Genomic DNA, 17,921 nt, shown 5'->3' with positions numbered 1-17,921 from the left:
TTATGGATTACAAATTAAAAGAGAAATACAATGGTTAAATGTATAGATTTTTTTTTTTCATTTTCGTATATTCTCTACAAACTGTGCTTTACCAAAAAATTCTCTAAAAACTGTGTCCCGTATATATATATAGAAAAAGAGTAAAGAGATAAGAGCGAATCCACGCTTTGGCTTTTCCTTTCTATTTTTTATCAAACATCCGAGATGGGATAATAAAGAGACTTCAGACTTTGTTTTGATTTGGAGTACTATCCCATTGATTGGACTTGGACATATCATTTGAATTTCAGCTGGCACTCGTGTTCACTGAAATAACTTCTCTCCTCAAATAATGCCATTAATTCTTTCATATATATCATTGATTCATTTGTAAATATCACTAGCTGCTTTAAACTAACATGCAACTGTAATTAACCTAACACTTCTTCGATCAGCAGCAACGTCTTTAGTATATTGTTAAACGAGTTTTGAGGTATCTTTCTCATCACGCCAAATAACAAGGTAATTAACCTAACACTACTTATTTTATAAAATTGATATTTACATTTTTAAAAATTTTATAATTATAAGTATTTTTAGTTTTCCCTAAATTTTTATCTTTTTATCTTTAAAAGTTTGTGGTGAGAAAAGGTTATCTCAGTTCAAGATCAAGGGATTGAGATTGGCATAAAACTTAAAAAATTACAATTAATATTTAAAATGAATCTATGGATAAAAATTAATAATAAAACATTAAATTTTATATCTTAATACCAATGGTTGAATTTACCCCTGAATCCTTCATCTAATTAAGGTATTTCCATGCTGTAGAGATTTAGTCGAGGCTAGGCAAAGACCAAATTTCACAAGGGGATAAAAACTTGGTGGAAAAAATTGAAGGAGATATTAAAGAGGTGGTGTGGGATTGTGAAAACTTCAAGAGTTTGGGCCCAAATTTCAAATTTATTAATGTAGAAATAAATATGATATAAAATTTTGATGATGCCATAAGCGCTTCTCAAGTTTAATCCAAGTCAAAAACTCAGAAATTCAAAAAAATTGATGAACTTAGTCCCTAGAATCTTAGAAAGCATTCCTTAATTGATGATGCACAGGTTTGACCAAAGGATATTTTACGAAAGCATTTTGTGATTTCAAATATATGGTATTTTCTCTTTGATAATCGATCACCAGAGGATGTAATCGATTATCAGTGGCTAAATTCATTTTTGAAACAAATTTGCAAATTTTGAATTTAAAATTTAAATCCTGTAATCGATTACACAAGGCTTGTAATTGATTACCAGAAATTTTAAATGTTTTATAACATCCTTTAGAAAATTGAATTTAAATTTTAAAGTCTGTAATCGATTACAACTTCAGACATGAAAATTCAAACTTCAAGTCTGAAGAGTCACAATTATTCAGAAACTAACTGTGTAATTGATTACAACAGTTATGTAATTGATAACCAGTAAAATTTTTTCAAAAATAACTCCCAAAAATCACAACTGTTCAAGAAATTTTTGAATGACAATCAGTGACCTATAAATAGGTGACTTGGGACACGAAATTCCTCAGAGTTTTTCTAAACAACATTATCTTATCCTCTCAAAACAAAATTGTCTTATAACTCTCAAAATATTCCTTGGTCAAAACACTTGCAACAAGGAATCTTGATTGAGCTGCAATTGTAATATCCTTCTCTTAAAGAGAGAATTCTTCTTCTTCTTATTCTTCTTATTCTAAGAGATCTGTTTAAGAGACCCTCGGTCTCTTAAGTTGTAAGGTTATCTGAACACAAGGGAAGGATTGTCCCTGTGGTTCAGACTTTGTAAAAAGCTTTTTACAAGATAGTGAAAATCTCAAACGGGTTGCTTGGGGACTGGACGTAAGCACATGGCGTGGCCGAACTAGTATAAAAACTGAGTTTGCATTCTCTCTTTCCTTAAACTTCTTTTATTTATTACAGTTTATATTTCACTTTAAAGAAGTTTATTTTGAATTGTTCTTAAAATAATTCATAATTAGGGTTTCATTATTAATTAAAAAGAGAGTTAAATTTTAATTGGGGATAGTTTGGTATCTTAATTCAACCCCCCTTCTTAAGATACTGAGACCACTTGTCTAACAATTAAAGCTTTTTGGGAGGATTTAAAGGAGCATGATTTTAGATTCTTAAATGAATTTCATAAGCATGGTGTTTTCCCAAGAGGTAGTAACACCTTTTTCATCAGTTTGATTCCAAAAGTCAAAGAGGCTCTTGATCTTGGTGAATTTAGGCCCATCTCTTTGGTAGATTGTATGTGCAAAAATAGTGGCTAAGGTGTTAGCTAATAGATTAAAAAAAGTGCTCCCAAATGTTATTGATGATCAAAGGCAAAGTGTATTTTTAGGGGGAGATTCTTGCTTGATAGTGTCTTAATTAGTGGCAAATGAGGCTATTGGTGAAGTCAAAAGATTGAACAAAAAGTGTCTCGTTTACAAGGTTGATTATGAAAAGACCTATGATTCAATTTCTTGAAGTTTCTTGTTTCACATGATGAAGATGTTGGATTTTGAGGAGAAGTGGATTGCATAAATAATAGGTTGCTTATCATCTAGTATTGTTTTAGTATTAGTGAATGGTAGTCCTTTACAATTCGGGGTTCAAAGGGGTTTAAGACTAGATGATCCCTTAATAGCTTTTTTATTTATTATTGTGACGGAAGGGTTATGTGGGTTGATGAGAGAAATCATTGCAAAAACTTGTTTTCTAACTTTTAAATGGGTCATGATCTTGTAGATCTTAATCTTTTGCAATATGTGGATGGTATCATTTTGTTTGAAGATGCCACTTTGAGCAATGTCATTATGATCAAGAACATATTCTTAAATGTTTTGAGCTAATTTCGAGTTTGAAGGTTAATTATCATAAAAGTAATTTTAGGACAATTGGGGCGGAGACAAATATTAAGAAAAGATATGAGAATTTGATGAATTATAAAATTCTCTCTTTATCATTGATTTATCTTGACATTTCGATTGGAGCATATCCTAGGAGGAACCATATACTTTTTTTTTGTTACATGAGATACCTACACTTTAATAATTAATAAAAATAAAACCTAGATATAAAAATTACTCTAAAAATTTTCATCCTCTCACACATACACACACATGAATTAATAGTTTTTTTCTTTTTACATAACTCAATCAATCACAAATATTTATATATCAAGAAAGTCTAACTCAATTTGTTAAGTATGATGTATGAGTTATTTTAAATTTTTTGACACATGTCTTTGATTCCTACAGATAAAAAAACCATAAATTATATTAGAAATGTATTAAGTTATTTATTATAAAAGTCAACACATATAATTATTTATATTTGGAATTAAAATTTATACATTAATAAAGTAATTTTTGTTTACAGTACTCTCGACCAATAAAAAATTAGATTAGGAATGATATGGAATTATTTATTATAAAAATTAATAAAATTATCATATATAACAATTTTTTATTAGTTAATAGTATAAAATCTGCTACACTTAGTATATATAATACTTTCTCTTGTTCTTTATTTTTCATAAACTTAAAAGAAACTTTCGGCATAAACTTATTTCTATTCGAAATATTTGACTGCCACACTTCATTATTTTGGTTAGGCCACAAAACATCCCATTATTTTATTTTTTTCAATGATTTATTCCATCCCTTGGCCAATTTTATATTCATTCCAATCCATATCCCCGCCTCTCTTCAGCAAACATTACCCGATTAGTATTGGGGACTTTTCCACTTGTCTTTGTGAAGTATACTTCGCGGAAAGTGAGCAATCTCCAGTTATATCTAGCACGAGGTGCATGAATGCACAACTTAGAACTAACTTCTAAAATAATTAGGTAGCCTAACTTTGTTGGACTTATTATTATTGTAGAAATTAGCCCTTTCGCAGTTTCCAAAATCTTTGCTACATTTAGACTCACATCTTATACCCTAACCCCGTTCTCAATATAATGTTGTACTTCCAAAATAAATAAAAAGAAAGCTATAAAGTTAATTTGGTGATTAAAAGGAGAAGGAAGAACAAAGAGATCATGTGTTCAAATTTCTCTTATTAACAAATTAACAACTAGTATTAACCTTAAAAAAACAAAATAAAAAAGTTCATATTTTCTTAAATTATTTCTCACTTCTATTTTTTGTTTATTAAATTAATTTTATTAAAGGAATTAAGTTGAAAATAGGGAACAAGATATAACAGCTAAAAAATATTTTTTTAGTCTCCTACTACATTAAGTAAATATTAAGAAAATAAAATTTATGACATCTAATTATGAGTAAATAATTGATATATTGATTATGTAAAAAGATTTTACATTATAAAAAATATTCATGAATCATCATTTATGGTAAATTCATTTATTTTTATAGTAATTATTTTAAAAATCATGGTTAATAAACTTTTTTATTCCCAATATTCATAACACTTTATAACTTAATACTGTTACTTTTTCTTCATTACAAAACCCAACCAGGGTATTGTTAATAAGTTAATTGATCTATGATCAATTCAGTAACAAAAAAAACATATGAAATTCTAAATATAAATTTCTAACAGATCTCGTGAAAAAAAATATATTTTTTCTTATAGAATTAGCTATTCCATCTTTTGAGCATGCCTGATTCTTTTGCCCTGATAAACACAGTATATATTTTCTTACCACAGAATACCACATAACAAGTGAAGTCCCCAGCCGTTGGCTCATGTCGGAACAGAGGAAGCAAATTCACACTGAATAAAATAGGTTTAGTGACAAACTTCACTTTTCTCTTTGCCAACCAAAACTTCCCACGTGGCAAAATATTAGGCTTAACACCTATATGTCGGCATAGTCTAATCTAAGCTAGTTCTTAGACATAGGTGTTGATTTTGATAAATCAGTGATTCAATCTCCACTGATCAACGAAGTTTCCTAGTCCTACTGAAATTTCTTATAAATAGCCTATGCAGACATGCGTATTTTTACTGCCTCAATAATCACTTTCCAGAAACGGAAATATTTTGTTGGTATTCAGATGATATTATTAGGCTGATGATAAGATAGTATTTTGTGGTCCTCATTTTCAACTAATCTTTCACATCATTGAGCACTAATTAATGATTTTTGTGGTTGTCAACTAGCTACTTAAGATATTTTTAAGAGTAAAGTATGAGAGGTTTTTAAGTGTAAAGTAGAGAACTAGGGGTTATTATTAAGGAGTGTCAAAGTTTGTCTGCTAGCAATTATACCTATCATATAAGTTTTGTTAGAGGGCAACACAATAGTGTTACTCATGCTTTAGCTAGAGTTACAACATCTTTATCTAGTCTTCATATCTTTTATCATGTTAATTTTTGTATTGCTGAGTTGATTATTAATGAAATGTCATAAGTATGTTTCTGTAAAAAAAAAAGTGTAAAGTAGAGAAAATCCTTAAAAAAAAGTGTAAGTAGAGAATAAATTTATTGATTAAAAAATAAATAATTGAAATTAAAAAAAAATTGTTATAAAGTCTTATAAGAAAGTATCTTACGAGTATAATGTGTTTGTTACTTTGTTTAGCAGTTCATTCACTTTTCCTTTTTTTTAACATTATTTTGACCTTCCTTGATTCATATAGCTAGCAGCAAAAGAAACCAAAGGAGGTTTGTGTTAATATATAGTAAGAACATATATCAATATTGGATTGCATGATTGGTAGATAATTGTGTCCGTTAAACATGAGGTCATAGGTCTAATTTCCCATTCATGCGAATGAAAAAATATTTATTGGGAGAAGTCAACCTCTTAAATGAATTTCAATACCTTGATTAGGAGACTAATCCTTAACTTTTAACTGAAGAATACCTAACTTGGTTCACACACAAAAAAAAAATGCAATGAGAGAGATTTGTCAATAGGTGAAAAAGAAAAAAAAGATATCTGGTCAAATTTTGTCAAAGGGATGTGACTGTAATTTGCCTTGGTAAATATTATATGTAATTACCCATAAAAATTCTAATTTTAATTTCTTAACTTGACTTATATCCCTCTTCAAAACAAAAAACTTAACTTATATCCTGCTGTAAAAAAAAACTTAAGTTATTCCTAATATATACTTAGTTTTCAATTATAAATAATTACACAAGTGTATACATTTAATCAAAATATCCAAACAAATCAACGAGTATAATTTGTCATCCTACTCTCTAATTGTGTAAAACGTGTGAGGGATAAAAAACAAAATTATTGTCTTATTGGAAACTCAATATAAAAAATATATCAGGAAACAAATACAAAATTCAAGTATTTATTAGGGATCGAAAATATATTTTAAACCTAAAATAAATGTTATATGGACACCTATGCCTTATGAAATCAATATCTGGAAATTGCTTCATAAAGATTAAGTAATTATATTTTCATAACAAAAAATTTCAAACATTCAATTAACAACATTTTTTTCTTTATCTTTCTTTTCCTATCACACTACATTATTAATTAAATCAATCACTTATCTCTTCTCCCTTCCTTTCTCTTTGAAGTTATAGACAATTCAAAATAGTCCAAAAACGTTTTTCTAAAAAATAATGGTGTCCTAGTTTTTGCATTGGCAAGCATGCAGTAGAGCATGGCGTACACAATCTCTTTAACTTTCTAACTTGAAGGTGTTGAAATTTTAAGGGATCCTTATACAATACCAATATTCACCAGGAACACATTATATTAGATTATCAAGAAGGATTATGAAGAATACTTGGATCCTTAGTATCCAACGAAATTAACAATTATAAGGAGCAATTGGTTTGGTAATCTTTCTCAACCAAATCGCCATTTCCTTTGTTGGAACCTTTGTTATCTTGTTAGATGGGGAGAAAAGAATACAATTTATTGATTTGGTGTATTGGAGACGACAACCGTGCTTAGGTTTTTAACCTGTTAGAGTTTCCATTATTTCCTAATGGACTAAACCGATTTCCGCTTATTAAGCCCATATTAATTTTTTGATGGTAGTCTAATTGGATCACCAAATTAGATCACTTATATTGAGAGCATAAAAAATATAAATAACTAATATAAATGTTATAATATAGTATGCAGGCCACATTAATTGATTAATTAGAAATTATAAAATTCCTAACAATCTCCCACTTGAGCTTCATATTAACTTTAGCCATTTATACTACAAAAGTCTTTACGAGCTTAACCGTATGTTATTTACTTTTAGACTTCCCTTAAATAATTTGGTTCATCTTATATAGTAACATGGAACTGTTGCAATTTTCATTATAATCCAATGAGATTGAGCTACAATGATCACCAATGTCACATATACTTGATGACATAGATCAAATATGGATAAACTGGGTAAAAATAACATGTAATGTGATCTTATTCATGTTCTTTTTCAACTAGTCCAAACTTTATCTTTATAGAGATCAATACAAACACAACATAGATATTGCAAACAAAACAAGCTCAGAATGAAATAATAAACTTTAACTTTATTTTATAGAAAATTCAATCTATAAAAATATCTAAAAAACATAAAACATAGAACATGAACATATATGAGACTCTCACTAAACTAAGATACTATAAGGAACCACACCCATATGAGCAATGTGCTCATGAAAAACTTTAGGTACCGAATCTTTCGTAAGTGGGTCAGCTAGAATATCATTACTCCTTAAATCTTCTATGGAAATCTGTTTATTTTGAACTCTTTCCTTAACAACCAAAAACTTGATGTCAATAAACTTTGATTTGGTTGTACTCCTATTGTTGTTGGAGTAAAGAACTGCCAATTTATTGCCACAATAAATTTTCAATGGTCTTTCAATGCCATCGACCACATGCAAACTAGTAAAAAAATTTCTCAGCCATATCCCATGGTTGGATGCGTCAAAGCAAGCAATGAACTCTGCAACCATGGTTGAAGAAGCTACGGGAGTCTGTTTAGCAGACTTTCAAGAGATAACTCCTCCAACCAACATAAATATGTATCCAGATGTGGAACATTTGCTGTCTTGACATCCAGCAAAATCAGAGTTTGAGTACCCAATGATCTCTAAATTCTCATATTTCTAATAAGTGAGCATGTATCCTTTTGTTCTCTTTAAGTAACACATTACATGTTTTGCTGCTTTCCGATGCTGCATTACAGGATTACCCAAATATCTACCTCGAACTCCAACTACAAATGCTATATCGGGAGAAGTGCAAACTTGAGCGTACATTAGACTTCCTACTACTGACGCATAAGGAATCTTTTGCATCTTTGTTCTTTCAAGGTCATTACTGGGGCATTGTTTGAGACTAAATTTGTCTCCTTTGGCTATCGAGGTATCTCTTGGTTTATTATCTTTCATGTCGAATTTATTTAGGACCTTATCGATATAACTTTCTTGTGACAACCTTAGGATTCCTTGAGAGCGATCTCTTAGTATCTTAATACCCAACACAAAAGAGGCTTTCCCTAGATTTTTCATTTCAAAATTTTTTTAGTCTCTTGTTAGAAGCTTATATCGTTGCTAGCAAGCAATATATCATCGACATATAATACCAAGAATAAGTATTTACTCCCATTGAAGTGGTGATATACACAATGATCAACTACATTTGCCTCAAAACCATACGAGGTAATAACTTGATGGAACTTGTAATACCATTTTACAGAAGCTTGTTTCAAATCATAGATGGATTTATTTATTTTGCAAATGATAGACTTTGAGTCACCTGATACAAAGTTTTCTGGTTGCATCATATAAATTGTTTCTTCAATGTCACCATTTAACAATGCAGTCTTAACATCCATTTGATGTAACTCTAAATCATAATGAGCTACCAGTGTCATTACTGTTCTAAAAGAATCCTTTGAAGATACTGGAGAAAAGGTTTCTTTATAGTCAATGCCTTCCTTTTGAGTAAAACCTTTAGTGACTAAACGAGCCTTATATCTCTCGACATCGCCCTTTGAATCCCTTTTGGTTTTAAATATCCATTTGCAACCAATAGATTTCACACCTTTAGGAAATTCAACAAGATTCCAAACATCATTGTCTTGCATAGATTTCATCTCATCCTTCATGGCATCGACCCAATTTTGAGAGTTAGAACTACATATAGCTTGACAGAAGTTGATTGGATCATCCTTTGTTAAACCAATGCCATCCTTATGTTATTGGAGAAATATAATATAATCATCTAGGATTGAACTTCTCCTCTCTCTAATAGTTCTACTTAATGACACTTCTTGAGGTTGTTGTATAGGTATTTGAGGGAAAACCTCATTGTTGTCTTCTTCTTGAGCAATGTCACCAACAATAATTGGAACATTGTTTTCTACTACTAGAGTTGTTTCTTGAACAATAATAAGTATGAGGACTTGAGCACTGTGATGCAATCCTACCCCCAAAGGCATTGGATAGAAGACTCCAAGAAGATTGAGCTAGAGATGCAAGAGAAGGCCCTAAGGTTCTCATGAGCCTTAGGGTAGATTTCGGGTCCATGAACTAAGTATGAACCCACTTATCTTTGAACATATTAGATTAAGATTTCATTATTTTTGGGACTTGTATTTAGGGCTCCATAATGTAGGTAGGGTACCCTAGAAATGTAAGATTTTTCAGCCCTTGTATTTTAGGGCACCTATACTAGTTTTTGTATTAGGGGTAATTTTGTAATTTCACATGCATTAAGTGAATATTTGATGTGTGTGTTGGGAAATAAATTTAATTGAATTGGAAGAATCCCAATCCAATTAAATTTTAGAGGGGGAGGTGAGCATTTGCTTGCTACACTCCATTATCACATCATATAATCACACTTTGTGCATGTCCTTCATGCTTTATATGCCTTATGACACCTAAGCACACTTAGTGGAGAATCTTGGACTTGATCTTGGATTAGTGGGCTGAACCATATCTAAAATTCACTAATGATAATTAGTGAAATTTTGGCTCCACAAATTCAATTTCAAATTCAAGTGAAATTTGAATAGAAATTCAAATTTCTCTTCAATTTTGTGTGACACTTAGGCTATAAATAAAGACCATGTGTGTATATTTTTTCAACTTTGATCATTTGAGAATTACACTTCAAAGTTCAGACCTCATTTGAGGCACAAAATTTCGTGCTCCTTCTCTCCCTCTCCCTCTACTCATTTTCTCCTACCTTCAAGCTCTTATCCATGGTTTCCTATGGTGGTGAGCTTCTTCTTGACTCATCTTTTCCTTGAAGTGGCATCTCCAATCATCATTCTTCCTTCTCCATTCCACTGCCATTCATCTTCAAGAAGCAAAGAACTCCATTGATGAAGAAGATCCAAGGCCTACAAGCTCCATATAGAGCTACATCACACTGTCAATAAGAGGTTATTCAAGAAAGACAACATTCTTTCCCAAATTCAAATTTCTCAATAAATCTCGCATTTCTTGTTTCAAAAAAGGTTCTTAAAGTGGGATCGTAAAACTTATATCCTGAGAGCGTTCGACATAGCCAACAAAATAGTAGTTAATTGTTCTTGAATCCAGCTTTCTTTCATACGACCTATAAGGTTGTGCCTTAGTTGAAAATCTCAAATATGCATGTGTTTAATGCTTGGCCTTTTGCTAGTCCAAAGTTCATAAGGAATTTTGTTAATTGCTTTACTTGGCACCCTATTAAGGATGTAAGCTGCGGTCTTTAAAGCTTATCCCCAAAGCGACTCTGGCAAAGAAAAATGACTAACCATATTTCTCACCATATCCTTAAAAGTTCGGTTTCGTCGTTCTGCCATACCATTCATGCTAGGTTTTCCTACATAGTGTATTGCGGAACAATTCCACACTCTTTGAGAAAAAATGCAAAAGGTCCTGGACGTTCTCTTGATCCATCATATTTGCCATTGTACTCGCCACCACGATCAGATTTGAGAGCCTTAATTTTCTTTCCAAGTTGAAGTTCAACTTTATGCTTGAAACTCTTAAAAAGTCTAGGGATTGGGACTTCGCATGCATCAAATACAAGTAACCGTATCTAGAGTAGTCATCTATGAACAAGATAAAATATTGTTGCCTATTCCAAGAAGGTGTTGGAAAAAGATATCAAATGCCCGTATGTACTAATTCTAAGACGTCTTTAGCTCTTTCAGCACCTAATTTCCTCATGTTTATTCGTTTTCCCTTTATGCATTCAACACAAACTTCAAAGTCTGATAAATCTAAAGGTTCAAGAATTTCATCCATCACAAGTCTCTGAATTCTTGTTTAAAGATATAACCTAAGCGTTTGTGCCATAAGGTGGCTGAATTCTCATTTAACTTTTGTTTTGTACCACGTGAGTTTGTTTGCAGTATTTCATTATAGGAACAAATAACATTTAACATATATAGATTATCCATTAAAGAACCAAAACCAATCAAATTTGAATTTTGGTAGAGGCTAACTTTATTATTTTCAAATGAACAAGAAAAATCAAATTAGTCAAAACTAGAAATTGAAATCAAACTCCATCTAAAAGACGACGCAACAAAAGTCTCAAATAAATCCAAATAAAATCTAGTTTTCAACTGTAATCTAAAAGTTCCTATAGCCTCCACCGCAACCCTTTTATCGTCACCCACAAATATGAATCTTTCATCATCACTTGACAATTGGCTCCAGAGGCAATGCTGGATGGTTACACTTATGTGAGTAGTAGCATCAAAATTCACCCACCAAGTATATTTAGGTACAAAAGCTAGATTAATTTCAGAACAAACAAGAGCAAGAGATTTACCTTTATTTATGCACCATGCAACGTAACTTGGACACTTTTTCTTCATGTGTCTAGACTTCTTGTAGAAGTAGTAGGTAAATTTTTCATCTTTCTTTTGTTTTTTTGCTGAGAAGACCCTTCTACAACGCCCTTAGTTTTCTTTTCTTTCTTTTCTTATTCTGAGATGTCGAACTTAAATAAGCACTTTCAGATATAAGCTCATTAAGGGACCATTGTCCTTCTGAGTGTCATTTAGAACTGCCAAAAGTTTGCAGGAAGTAAGATCAAAACTAAATGTACAAGCAGGTCTTCACCAAACTCTAGCTTAAGTACTTTTAGTTTTGATGTCAAGTTATGTACTCCCTTATATCACTTTTTGTCCTTATACGCCATGGAGATGAGTTTAGCCAAAAGGTTATTAGTCCCCGCCTTCTCGTTTTTTGTGTAAATTATTGCTCAATTTCCTCAAGAAACTTAATTGCATTTCACCCTCAGAAATAAAGCCTACGCTGCGGGAATAGACTGGTCATAATGCGCATATGATTGGAACGATTCCATTTATCAACCTCTGTCTCATCAGAGGTTTATGAGGTGGAAGTGGGTCATTCCGTTCTGAGTGTCAAATCTAACTCCATACCGCCAAGCACAATCTTTACTACTTCCTTCCCGACCTTAAAATATGTTCCATTTAGCATTGTGAGACAATTCACTTGAGCATATACATTTGTAGCACTAGCAACAAAAATTGAATAATAATTAAAAAAATAATTACATGCTCACAAATTAGCCAACAAGTTATATAAAATATATATAAGATGACAGATAAATTAATTTATAATTGGTACTTTCAACACAATGATCAAATATTGACAATAAATTTTATCAAATAATAGTCTCTCTTTGGATCGACTATTACTCACATAAAAATACATTATTATTGTCATACATTTATCATCACGGGTACAATATTATTAGGCCAAATTGTATTTTTCTTTGGATAAAACACAGTTTGCATAAATAATTTTATACTAATATCTATGCAATTCAAACTAAATTAGATTATTTTGGTAACATATTGTTTCAATTAATTTAATCAAAATCAACCTACACAAAAAGGAGAGGGTTTGCAATTGCTAAATTTGCACCCAAATATAACACTAGATTTGTATATGCAAAAACATAAATCATATACGTAATTCATAAAGAAAATAAACAAAAAAAAACCAAGATTTTATTCTCTCGGATGAAAGCAAACACTTTAATTTTTTCAACTCCAAGCATGACAATGACCGTGTATGATATGTAACATAAAGGCATGTATATTATGTGAATTATGTCATGTGATGGCTAACGTGCTCACACCAACGAGAAAAAAACTTCATATCTCTAATATAATAAAGCCAAAAAGCATGCATGTAAAGTGATGTATATCATGCCATGGCATAGCATGTGTTTTGTTTCACAAATAACAAACAATATAACACAAATAACAATGATAAAAAATTATTGGAGCGAAAAACAATTCTCATGCAATTGCAATGCAAAAACATGAACGCGTGACTGACCATTTTATCGTGATTGAAAAAAAACCGTCCAAATGGGCAATCACAATTTTTAATCAATTCGGTGATAAAAAAATCCCAAAATAAAATTAGGATTCACGTAACAAAGTAATATAGGTATAACACAAACCAAACAACTTTAATTCCCAATAATCTAACAGTAATGGTGGCTCTGATACCACTTGTTGGAATTTTAGGAGATCCTTATAAAATAACAATAATCACCATGAACACATTATGTTAGATTGTCAAGAGAGGTTATGAAGAATACCTAGATCCGTAGTACGCAGCGGTATTAACATTTATAAGGAGCAATTGGTTTAGTGATCTTCCTCAATCAAATCACTGTTTCCTTTGTTTGGACCTTTGTTTTGTCGTCGAATGAGAAGAAGCGAATATAGTTTCTTGATTTGGTGTATTGGGAACTACAACCGTGCTTTAGATTTTTAACCTGTTAGAGTTCTCATTATTTCCTAACAGGCTAAATCGATTTTCACTTATTAAGTCCATATTAATTTTATAATGATAGTCTAATAGGCTCACCAAATTAGATAACTTATATTGAGCCCATAAAAAATATAAATGTTATAATATAATATGCACCTCACATTAACTAATTAATTAGGAATTATAAAATTTCAACAGCAGGAGCGTATATTAAAGCTTCAGAGTATATATATATATATATATATCATTTAAATATTATTTGGGGGGGTTACCCATAATATCTATTTGACATACCCTATTAACCGATATAGTTTAGTTATAGTCCTTCTTTTGTTTGAATGATCAAGTTTGTTGTTGTTGGTAGGAAGATCATGTTCATTGGTTGTAGGTGTGAGTTATATGTTTTTGGCTTAAATATATTTTTAATCCCTAATAAATATCTAATTTTACATTTGCTCCCTAATAAATTTTTGTTTACGATGAGTTTCTAATAAAACAATAGTTTTGTTTTCGGTCCTTGACACTTATTTTTAGCCCCTAATAAATTAGCAAATTTTACGTTTGTTCCATGATAAATATTTTCTATTTGTTATTAATATAGACTAAAGTAAAATTTGCTAATTTATTAGGAAGCAAACACAAAATTTTCTAATCTATCAGGGACTACAGCAAAATATCAAGGATAAAAAATAATAGTGTTATTTTATCAGGGACTCAACACAAAACAAAAAATTATTAAGGAGCAAACACAAAAATCAGGTATTTATTAAGGATAAAAAACATATTTAAACCTATGTTTTATATGTTCCCATTTGGTATCATTTTCAAAACATGAAAACTTTTTAGAATTTTATAATTGCTGTCATTTATTTTGTAATTATGATGTGTATGAAACACATATAATGCCAAAAAAAAGCATAATAATATGAATGCAAAAAGGAGCCAATATTAAAACATTTATTAGATATATGATTTTTTGGTTTCAACTCAACAAGGATTTCCATGGTCTTATAATGTGAATTACAAGCCTAATTCAATTTGGGATTTTCTTTCTGCACTGGAAGAATTTCTTCTACACCCAACAATTAAAGTGAATTGGCCAAATTGCCCTTCACTTAAAATTGAAATACACTCATTCCTTTCCTCGTGTTGCTTTCTTTTGTATTTGTTGTGCTGCCGTGACCCCTTTGTTCATCTTCACCATTTTGTGGATCATCTTCTTGGTGGTGTTGTCATTGTTGTCGTTATCGTCGTGAGTACCCCTATTTCCCCAAATGTGTAAAGTTTAATTTTTATAGCGTTAAACTCATACGGATTGCCAATCCGTATGATTCTTACGAATTATAAATTTGTATATTTATTAGCACAAATCCAAGTTGCAGAAAAAAAAAAAACCTTCATCGTTACACCACATCACCAACCATGACGAGAACCACAAACGGCCAACGAGCCACCACAACAATGCACCTCAACCAAACTAGCCATAACAACAAAGGAGGAGCTTGGCCAAGACTTACTAAATTTTAACAAAACTAACAACCAACATTTAATGATAATAAAAGAACAACCCCCACACCGTTGCTTAAAGGACCACCGTCACCGTCACCAAAGAGGAATTACTCGTTTTTTTTATTTATTTCAAATCCAATGATGGTTTCATTTTCAGTTCTAATTATGTTTCTTGTTGTTCTCCATTTTTCTAAATGCATGGATGCATTGATCTGGCTTTTCATCTTGTTTTTTTTTTTGTTTATGGGCCATTTACAATCAATGGCTAAAATAAGTGAGGTACTACCCTAATGATATTGCACTAGAATAAGACTAAAAAACAAAAGAAAAAGGAATCTGAAGACATTCCTGCAGTCTTCCTTCTTCACCGTTCATCCATGCATATTTCATGCATATGACTTGTTAAAATCAGTCTCTAAGCTCACTTATTTAAGTGAAATTAATGATAAAATTAAAGAAACTAAGCAGGAACTAAGTAACAACAACAATCTAGTTCTTCATTCTTTATCAATGGGAACCCATCCAATATAATCTAATACAACCAAAATTTAATAAGCATATCTATAAATAATTTTTTTGCATGTTACATGTGGGATCTTGTTCTCCTTGCCACGGAATACAATAATAAGTTATTTTTTTGATAAAATTTCACCGTGACATCATAGGTTATGATAAACTTCAACTATTATATTAATTTATAATTATAAATTTTATATGAAAAGTGCAACAATAACTTGAGTCATAATTAATAGTATGCTGAGAAAAATAATTTACACTCTCATATGATTTTTACAATAAATATTTTCTTCTTTTAGTTCCTTAACCAATGTCTAGCAAGATTCATATTATTATTTTCTAATCAAACTCTGTATCTATAGATATTAGTTTTATAAAAACAATGTGTCATAGCTTCCTCTACTTCATGGGAATATTCAGCTCAGGAGAACCCCCTCCCTCCTTGTGAACTTGTAAAATAAATGCAATTTGATTGAATATCAACAAGTAAAGGGATTATTATAATTTTATTAATAAGCATAAAGACAATCAGAATTACAATGCACCACTTGAAAGGTTTAAGATATTCTTTCTAGATGTTAATTTGATTCCATTAAAGTGAAAGGTTTTGTGCTAACTCTTTACTAATATGATCTTTCTCAGCAGCAAATTGAGGTATAGTGGAGCCAAAACATGTTCTTTTTACGGGTTTTTCATCCTTTAATTCATTCACATGATAACCTTTTTTTTTTTTTTCTATTTCATGTTCTACTTATGTAAGACTAACGATTATATATCTGCAAAAAATTAAATTATTGTATCATGATTTTCTTCTTATAATTTTTTCTTCCTTTAATTCGTTCACATACTAACCTATTTATTTAATTTCTCTCACAACAATGCCAATTGAAATATCTCAATTAAACATCTCAAAAACGCTATAAATAAACTTCACTTGTGAAATTGAAAGGATTTACCTAATATAAAATTAATACATTCTCATGGTAGCATCTTGGCGTTGCATTTTTTTTTCTCTGCTACCATGTGGACCTAACAAAAACTTATTTAAGTATATTAAGCATTGTCGTGGGCGGGTTAACGTGAAAAGCTTAAGTAAATAAAATACTAATAACTATAGAGACCATCAAACTCTAATATCATAACAAAATTAATTGCAAGAAGAAGATGGACAATTAGAGTGGGAAATAAAAAGAGCTTAATTGCAATTTTTATCCTCAAGTTTGATTTTGTTGCAAATTTTGTGTCCTTACTTTTTTTTTTCACGAATTTTGCTCTCGAAGCTTCAAAATGTTGTAAATTTTGGCTATCTTTCAATTGTTTGTTAAATGGTTAGATGACCATGAAAATATTGAACCAACATTTTAACATTGTGAATATATATATATATATATATATATATATATATATATATATATATATATATATATATATAAAGGTAAAATGTGAGAAAAAATAAATATTTTTAAAAACAATTTGAGGAAAATTGGAGAAAAAAATAATTAAGTGGAAATAAAATTCACAACAAAGTCAAACTTCAGGGAAAAAAATGTAACTAAGAGGAAAAAGAAAAAAAAAGAACAGTTGTTTATGAATCTACGCAACTAGTATTATACATCTAAATTGAACTGAATCTTCCTCGGAATTAAACTACCTTCCCTGGATTTTTTTTCTGTGACATCATCTTTAATTATACTGCGTAGGAAAAAGTAAATTTTCATGTAACAATGTGTAATGCCATTTAAATTTATTCAACACATTAGTTCATTAGCTAATCAAATTTGTTCTAGTATTATATATAACTTAATTTGGCAAGGCACATATAAAGTGCAATTGGTCCCACTTAGATTTTACACAACGCAATTAATAGGGCTAATAAAATATTTTTTGAGTCAACATATTTGTAAGTACGTAACAGATTGTGGGCACCCCAAAAGAAACAAAAAAACTAATATGTTTCCCATATTATACCTACCATTAGTTTGCATAATTTAAACCATTTCATTTGTTAAAAAAATACAAATATCTTTATAAATGAGTCTTTATTAAGAAAAACGAGAGAAAAGAAATAAAGACCACGAATGATGCGATTGGAGTAATAGGAAATTCGATTTTATTATTTAAGCTACACTAATTAATGTCCTTTCCCTTTATTCAACAA

Source organism: Glycine soja, chromosome 13 (genome assembly GCF_004193775.1).
Source record: "Glycine soja cultivar W05 chromosome 13, ASM419377v2, whole genome shotgun sequence".
NCBI classification, from domain to species: Eukaryota; Viridiplantae; Streptophyta; class Magnoliopsida; order Fabales; family Fabaceae; genus Glycine; species Glycine soja.
The sequence above is the reverse complement of the archived record's forward strand: the minus strand, read 5'-3'. Positions refer to the sequence as shown.